The sequence below is a fragment of the Aotus nancymaae genome, unplaced genomic scaffold (assembly GCF_030222135.1).
Source record: "Aotus nancymaae isolate 86718 unplaced genomic scaffold, 86718_ANA_hifiasm-v0.15.2.pri h1tg000059l, whole genome shotgun sequence".
Taxonomy (NCBI): Eukaryota; Metazoa; Chordata; class Mammalia; order Primates; family Aotidae; genus Aotus; species Aotus nancymaae.
Window position 1 is genome coordinate 4,309,018 of NW_026988473.1, and position 8,875 is coordinate 4,317,892.

At 44.4% G+C, this 8,875-nt stretch overlaps 1 pseudogene; it reads right to left on the reverse strand.

Annotated features, from left to right (window-relative positions):
* Positions 1-2,622: 2,622 nt before the first annotated feature.
* Positions 2,623-6,240, reverse strand: LOC110568735 (small integral membrane protein 15-like; annotated as a pseudogene).
* Between the last annotated feature and the right edge of the window lie 2,635 nt (positions 6,241-8,875).

Below are 8,875 nucleotides of genomic sequence, written 5' to 3' on the forward strand. Positions count from 1 at the left end.
AACAGCCAACCAATATTTAATTTAAACCTATGAAATGCTATGCGATTACTGAGGAGTGATTTACTTCCAATTATATAGTCACCTTTGGAATAGGTGTGAGGTGGTAATGTATGTTTTGTGTATTTGAAGTGGAGAGTTCTATAAATGTTTATTAAGTTTACTTGTTCCGGGTCTGAGTTCAAGTTCTGAATATCCTTGTTAATTTTCTATCTCGTTGATCTATAGAATCGTTAGCTCTTCTTGTTACATTGATCCTTTTGCCATTATGTAATGTCATTCCTCGCCTCTTTTGATCTTTGTTGCTTTAAAGTCTACTTTATCAGAGGCGAGAATTGCATCTCCTGCTTTTTGTTTATTAGTTTATTTTTACTCTCTGTTTGATTGGTAAATCTTCCTCCTTCTCTCTGAGTCTTTGTGTATTGTTGCATGTAAGATGGGCCCGGATGCAGCATACCGATGGGTTTTGGCTTTTTATCCAATTAAAATATATATAGGTTTAATACCGGCGTTTGATGCTAGCTGGCTGTTTTGCCCATTAGTTGATGTAAATTTTTTATTGTGTTAAAGTTCTTTGCTTTTTGATATATTTTTGGAAAGACTGATATTGGTTGTTCCTTTATATGTATAGTGTTTCTTTCAGAAGCTCTTGTAAAGCAGGCCTGGTGGTGGTGAACTCTCTAAGTACTTGTTTGTTCGCAAAAGATTTAATTTTTCCTTCGCTCATAAAGTTTAGTTTGGCTGGATAGGAAATTCTGGGTTGAAAGTTCTTTTCTTTAAGGATGTTAAATATTGGTCCCCACTCTTTTCTGGCTTGTAGGGTTTCTGCTGAGAGATCTGCTGTAAGTCTGATAGGTTTCCCTTTATGGGTAACCTGACCTTTCTCTCTGGCTGCCCTTAGTATTTTCTCCTTCATTTCAACCCTAATAAATCTGGCGATTATGTGCCTTGGGGTTGGTCTTCTTGAAGAATATCTTTGTGGTGTTCTCTGTATTACCTGGAGTTGAATATTACCCTGCCTTGCCAGGTTGGGAAAATTTTCCTGAATGATATCCTGAAGAGTATTTTCCAACTTGGATTCATTCTCTTCATCACATTCAGGTACACCTATCAAACGTAAATTAGGTCTTTTCACATAGTCCCATATTTCCTGGAGACTTTGCTCATTCCTTTTCATCCTTTTTTCTGCATTCTTGTCTTCTCGTTTCATTTCACTGAGCTGGTCCTCGACTTCTGATATCCTTCCTTCTGCTTGATCAATTCGACTGTTTAAACTTTTGCATGCTTCGCGAAGTTCTCGTGTTGTGTTTTTCAGCTCCATCAATTCACTTATATTCTTCTCTAAATTGTCCATTCTCGTTAACAGTTCGTCAAACCTTTTTTCAAGGTTCTTAGTTTCTTTGCATTGGGTTAGAACAAGTTCTTTTAATTCACAGAAGTTTCTTATCACCCACGTTTGGAAACCTGCTTCTGTTATTGGAACACACGTGTAATCTATTAAGCCTTGTTCCGTTACTGATGAGGAATTGCGATCCCCTGTAGAGGGAGAGGCATTCTAATTTTGAGTATTCTCTACCTTTTTACGCTGGTTTCTTCCCTTCATTATATATTTGTCCGTCTGTCGTCTTTATAATTACCGGCTTTCTAACTGGGTCTCTGACGTCCAACTTGTTGATTCCCTGCGCCGAGATCTGAGCAATCCACTGAGCCGGCCAAAACAGTGGTGTTAAGATTGATGGTGCTTTTCTGCCTGGGAATCTCCGGACTCTGCACCAAGAACTGGCGTGCTAAGGCACCAGCAAAACCACCACGCCGGCCACAAGAGTCGCCCTGGCGACCCGTGGGGCTCCTCCACTGGGAATCTCGTGGTCCGTGAGCAACAAATATTCGTCTGAAAGTGTGGCGTCCTCTCGTTCTTTGCGCTTTCACTGGGAGGTACGTGCCCGAGCTGCTAATCATCAGCCATCTTGGATCTCTCCTCTAGATATAATTCTTTATAAAATTACGTTTTAAAAAATGCAAAATGTCTTGGTAATTACCAGCTGTCTCAAAGGCTAAAATAAGAAAAATGCAGCAAGTAGAAGTACTCATTGATTAATATTATTTTGTTTTGAGAAAGCCAGAAATAATTCTAAGAAAAAAGCAATAATAATAAAAGATGTAATTAATATACTGTATCTCTTTTAAGCCAAAGCACACTTTCCACCTCAGACAGGACAGTTCTGACTTTTACATTCTTAATTTCCTTTGTCCAAAACAGGACTTCATTTTAAATGGAGTTCATTTGAATTGAGTTCATAATCTAAGCTCATTTTTTCCCCACAGGATGTTTTCCTTTCGGTACATAAACTGCTAAGCGGCAAATGACTAAGTTGGTTATAAGGAATTTGTCCCATAATAAATGCTAATTTACAATAACTGTCAATAGAAACCTCTAACCTTCTACACCCGAGCCTAAAAGTCACTACAGTATTGAGGTCAGAACTAACATGATTCTTCCATTTGGTCAGTTGCCTTTACTATGTAATACTGTCAAGAAATCCAAGGAAGAAACTTCAGTGGGTTCTTCCAAAGCTGCATAATTTTCCGAATGATTTTCTCTGGTTGCAGAGCCCGTTCAGTCCTTCAATCCCTTTTTGGTCATTTAGCTTTTGCAATGTTTTCTTGGCATTTTTGTTTCTTCCCTTGCTCTTTCTCCCTGGCCTCAATCATTTTGGCCAATTTCCAAGACAGTACAGCACTTACTAGGAACAGTGGAGGAAGGGCCCAAATAACAGCGGTAAGGAAGCCGCATGGGTCCTTTGCAGCCCATTCCACAGCGTCCTCAGCCTAAGCCTTTATATCAGCATCTTCATAGCGGTCGTATGAAAACTGGGCTTATGCTTGAGTAGTGACCTCTAACTTTGTCCTGATATTGTTAGTGAACCAATCACGATCTAGATGACCCTTGGTAGTCTGTCTTCTTGAGTTCTACTGTACGCATCTGAGAGATGGTTTAAATTCCTATCCGGGCCACAGACCCACGAGGTCCACGTTCACCCCTGCCCCTCGGCCTTGGCAAGCGCGGGCCCCTTGTGCAGAGCTGAGGGTCCCAGGGGATCATGGGTTGGCCCCACCACACCCTGTACCGCCACGGTTTCTGCTGGGTACCGGGAGAAAACCGCAGCGGAGACCACCGTGTGGGTAACACCCCCATGGGCACCGAGGAAGGAGAACTGTCCAGACCCCAGGCACAATGAGTGCCTGAAGAATATCTTAGTTTATAATATTACTCAGCTATTTCCTTTATATAATCCTTTATATATAATCATATATTAGTTTATAGAGTTAGTGCCTGAAGTATAACTTACTGCTTATATATATCTAGCTTATGTAATCATACTTAATACTTAGTTCTATATAATCTTTCTATATAATCATATAGGTATTGCAGTCGGAGCTGTACCGACACATTTAGTGCTGATTTATAGAATCCTTCCACATAACCATATAGTAGTTTGTAGTAGGAGGAATGCCTAGAGCAGTCACAGAACAGAAGCAGTACATGGGAAAACAGCCAGACCAGGACGAGAACCAAAGATCCAGGCGGTGGCGTCCCTGCCTGAAAGGGCGTACACTGTATGGCAGGCTTGGAGCAAGTGTCTCTCCTCCCGATAAAGGAGTTGTAACACCTTGCGTGCAGCTCCTGTGGAAAGTAGGCCTCAGGCCTGAGATCCCAGAAGTAACCGAGGGAGAAGAATCCCTCTGGTGTGACCAGTCACGGCGGCTGTACACCCCGTCAGTCTCTTCTCGCTTCTGTGCTAGCTCAAATCATCCTCCCATAAATATCTTAAGAGAAGAGCACAAGTCTGTCAGCTCCCACTGCATTGCTTTACAGTATCCTTCTCTTAGAAATCCTTTGAAGTCTCCAGCCCCCAGATAAGAAGTGTTGCGCATGACACCTGTTGCACACAGCCCACCTCCTTGCCTCAGTGACCTAATGGGGGTGGACCCCTTTTCTGTACATGCCCCTCTACTACTGCACACGGCATGGCCCCCTACTGCGCACGGCCCACTTCTCTGCCAGGTGACATAATGGGGTGGCCCCCTCGTTTGTGACTCACGTGATTATGTATGCCCTATTACTAAGCCTATAGATGATGACCTCACTTACAACCCTGCCCCCTGCTTGTACCTAATAAATACGGACGCTTCTGGGCATTCGAGGCTCTTGCCGATCTCTGCTTACAGGTGGTATGGCCTCCTGAGTCCAGATGCTCTTCACCAGTTCTTCAGTGTCCTGTCTCTTTACTTCTTGGATCCTGCACCTCAGCACAGCATAGACACCCCACGACCCTGTGGGTCCCAACAGCCCTACACACCAGCCCCCTCTACATCGCCCCAGGGGCTCGGATCCCACTCCCCACTCCTAAAGTAGGAACTTTAAGCTTAACTAACAGGGATCCAGATTCTTCAAGGAAAAGTATGTGTTGCTCTCAGCCCCACTGTAAGATACCAAGAGCTACTTGCTAATGGCCCACACTTTCTTTGTTGATGGCTTACCATAGGAAAAACCTTGGTGGTCTTTCTACTTTGTATTGTGAGATTTCGGGCATGAAACAGAAAAGCTGCTGTTAAACAATGCTGAATATTCTGTAACAGTTAACCAGATTTAACTTTAGAAAGTATTTAAATTGTGCTCTGTCCTAGATCTAAATGTTGAGAATTTAAAAAAAAAAATGTTCTAATATCTGCAAAAGCATATAAGAATAACTTCAGGCAGCCGGGGGGCATGGTGGCTCACACCTGTAATCACAGCATTTTGGGAGGCTGAGGTGGGCAGATCACTTGAGGTCAGGAGTTCGAGATGAGCATGGCCAACATGGTGAAACCCCATCTCTACTAAAAATACAAAAGTTAGCCAGGTGCTGTAGTCCCAGGTACTCTACTTGGGAGGGAATTGCTTGAACCAAGGAGGCAGAGGTTGCAAGGAGCTGAGATCGAGCCACTGCACTCCCACCTGGGCAACAGAGTGAGACTCCATCTCAAAAAATTAATAAATAACTTCAGGCCAGGCAAGGTGGCTCATGCCTGTAATTCCAGCACTTCAGGATGCCAAGGCGGGACAATTGCTGGAGCTCAGGAGTTCAAGACCAGCCTGGGCAACACAGGGAAACCTCATCTCTACTTAAAAAAAAAAAAAAATTAAAAACAAAAAACACAAAATAAAATAAAGAATAATAACTCCAATATTATAGTTACTTTGACTTCTGATTACTGTTTTTCAAAAAAATGGTTTCATGTATTTTGTTTGTTTTGATTTCTGCTTGTTCATTTAGTTGGTTGGGTTTTTTTTTGTTTTGTCTTGTCTTGTTTTTAGCAAATATGCCTTAAAAATAACTGCTCAGGGTTCTGGTGGTAGGCAGAATACTGGCCCCTCATTGATGTCCATGTCCTACCTCTCAGAACCTGTGGAGATGGGCCAGGCGCGGTGGCTCACACCCGTAATCACAGCACTTTGGGAGGCTGAAGTGGGCGGATCACATGAGGTCAGGAGTTTGAGACTAGTCTGGCGAATATGGTGAAACTGTCTCTACTAAAAATACAAAAAAAAAAAAAAAAAATAGCCGATGTGGTGGTGTGCACCCGTAGTCCCAGCTGCTTGGGAGACTGAGGCAAGAGAATAGCTTCAACCTGGGAGGTAGAGGTTGCAATGAGCCGAAATCTCACCACTGCACTCCAGCCTGGGCGACAGAGTGAGACTCTGTCTCAAAAAAAATTGAAAACCTACTTACAAAGAAAAGTCCAGGCCCAGATGACTAGTAACTTCTTCACTACTAACTTCTACCAAACATTTAAAGAATTAATACCAATTCTTCACAAACACTTCCAAAAAATGGAAGAGGAGGAGGGGCTACTTCCCAACTCATTCTATTAGGCCAGTATTAATATTACCCTGATAACAAAACCAGACAAAGACATCACAAGAAACTACAGAGCAAAAAGCTTGTGGATATGGACACCAAAATCTTCAACAAAATGCTAAGAAACTGAATCCAGCAGCATAGGAAAATAATTCTAGCTGATGCAGTGGCTCACACCTATAATCCCAGCACTTGGGAGACTGAAGTGGTTAGCTTGCTTGAGGCCAGGAGTTTGAGGCAAGCCTGGACAACATAGCAAGACTCTGTCTCTGTGAAAAAAATTAGCTTGGTGTGGTGGCACAAGCCATTCTCCTGTTTCAGCCTCCCGAGTACCTGGCATTACGGTTACGGTCACACGCCACCACACCTGGCTAATTTTTGTTTTTGTTCTTTTTTCTTTTTGGACAGAGTCTCAACAACAACAACAACAACAAAAGGACAGTGTTTGGGGCTAAAACAAAACAAAACAAAAATCTCGCTCTGTCACCCAGGCTGGAGTGCAGTGGCACGATCTTGGCTCACTGCAACCTCCGCCTCCTGGGTTCAAGCAATTCTCCTGTCTCAGCCTCCCAAGTAGCTGGGACCACAGACATGCACCACCACACCCAGCTAATTTTTGCATTTTTTGTAGAAATGGGATTTGACGATGTTTGTCAGGCTGGTCTTGAACTCCTGACCTCGTGATCTGCCCGCCTCAGCCTCCCAAAGTGCTGGGATTGGAGGCGTGAGCCACTGTGCCCAGCCAATCAATCGTATTTCTATTCACTGTAGCAGTGAACAATCTGAAACATGAAACTAAGAAAGCCATTCCTGCATTTTTTTTTTCTGAGATGAAGTCTCACTCTGTTGCCCAGACTGGAGTGCAGTGGCATGATCTCGACTCACTGCAACCTTCACCTCCCAGATTCAAGCGATTCTCCTGCCTCAGCTTTTCCCAAGTACCTGGGATTAGAGGTGCTGGGTCTAGCCCCTCAGGATCTAGTGGGTGTTCTTTTGTGTGCTGAGATGGTAGAGCATAGAAAAGAAAGACACAAAACGCAGAGTTAAGAGAAGAATTCAGCTGGGCCAGGGGACCACTGCTATCAAGGGGCGGAGTCCAGCAGTGGCCCTGAATGCCTGGACGTGCTGACATTTATTGTTACAGTCGGGGGGCAGAGCTGGAGAATAACTCATTTGACACGATTGGTAAGAGTCCAGCAAATTACGTTTTTACAATATGTGGGGCTACGTGGGTACAGTTCAGGGGGCCACATGGGTATAGTACAGAGGGTCACGTGGGTACAGTACAGAGGGCCCCTCCCTCTCAAGTAGCCGCTGCAAGGAGGGAAGGGACATACGTCAGTATCTTTCTATGCACTTATCAGAGAGATCAAACACTTTTTAGGATTTCTCTATTCTTCTCAGAGCTTCTAAGAATTTACAAGGGAGCATCAGGTGGGAAAGTGGAACATGAAGGTGGACAAGGATGGTGACCATCGGAGCGCGGCACCACGGAGGGGTGTTTAAACCCCTGGATGTCTGTGGGCCGGCCTGGCTAGTGTCAGATCATCCTCAAGAGCCGGCAGAGCAGAGTTTTCTCTGAAGCCCTCAGTGAGACGGAAACTCCCCCTCACAGAGTGCTAAGTAACGGCTCCCCTCCGCACTGGCTTTACCGCAAGGCCTGCCTGCTAAGTAAGGGCACCTTCTCAGGCGCTGGCGCTACCACGAGGCATTCACTCTCGCCTCCTGATCACTTCTCACAACGTCCCTTCAGTTCCTAATTATATTTCACCCGATTATGTCTATAAGACTAGAATGTTCCTACACTAAAGCAAAGATTAATAGAGAATAATGATGTAGTAAGATTGATTATATAGTTGATTATGTGATTGACTCTAATATCCATTTGGTGTCATTTCTATAGCTAAGTAATCAGTAAATATATCATTGCTATAACTAAGTAATCAGTAAATATGTTTGAAATTATTGCTATCACTAAGTAATCAGTTATTTATTATGCCGGGACAGATTGTGCCTTCAGTCTCTTGCCATGGCACCTGGGCAACTTTCTCCCATATAGAGGCACATGCCACCCTGCCTGGCTAATTTTTTTTTTTTTTTTTTTAGTAGAGATGGGGTTTCGCCATGTTGGTTGGTCTTGAACTCCTGATCTCACATGATCTGCCCTCCTCGGCCTCCCAAAGTGCTGGGATTACAGGCATGAGTCACCACGCCTGGCTCCATTTTTAATAACACAAAGAATAAATCACTAGGAATAAATCTAAGAAAAGAAGTACAGGCCAGGTGCAGTGGCTTATGCCTATAATCCTAGCACTTCAGAGGGCCAAGGCAGGAGGATGGCTTGAGCCCAGGAGTTCGAGACCAGCCTGGGCAATACAGTGAGATCCTCTCTCTACAAAAAAATTAAAAATTAGCTAGGTGTGATGGTGCATGCCTAAAGTCCCAATTCCTTGGGAGGCCGAAGCCGGTGGATTGCTTGAGTCCAGGAGTTCAAGGATGGTGAGCTATGATTACGGTATTCCAGCCTGGGCAACAGAGCAAGCCATTCCAGACCCTGTCTCAAAACAAAACAAAACAGGCCGGGTGCAGTGGCTCACACCGGTAATCCCAGCACTTTGGGAGGCCAAAGCAGGCAGATTACATGAGGTCAGGAGGTCGAGACCAGCCTGGTCAATATGGTAAAACCCTGCCTCTACAAAAATTAGCTGTGTGTGGTGGTGGGCGCCTGTAATCCCAGCTACTCAGGAGGCTGAGGCAGGAGAATCAGGAGGCTGAGGTTGCAGTGACCCAAGATCGCGCCACTGCACTCCAGCCTGGGGGCAACAGGGCCAGACTGTCTCAAACAAGCCAAAACAAAATAAATATTCTCAAAACATAAAGGCATCGGTCCAGCCTCGGTGGTTCATGCCTGTAATCCCAGCACTTTGGGAGGCCGAGGTGGGCAGATCACTTGAGGTCAGGAGTTTGAACTAGCC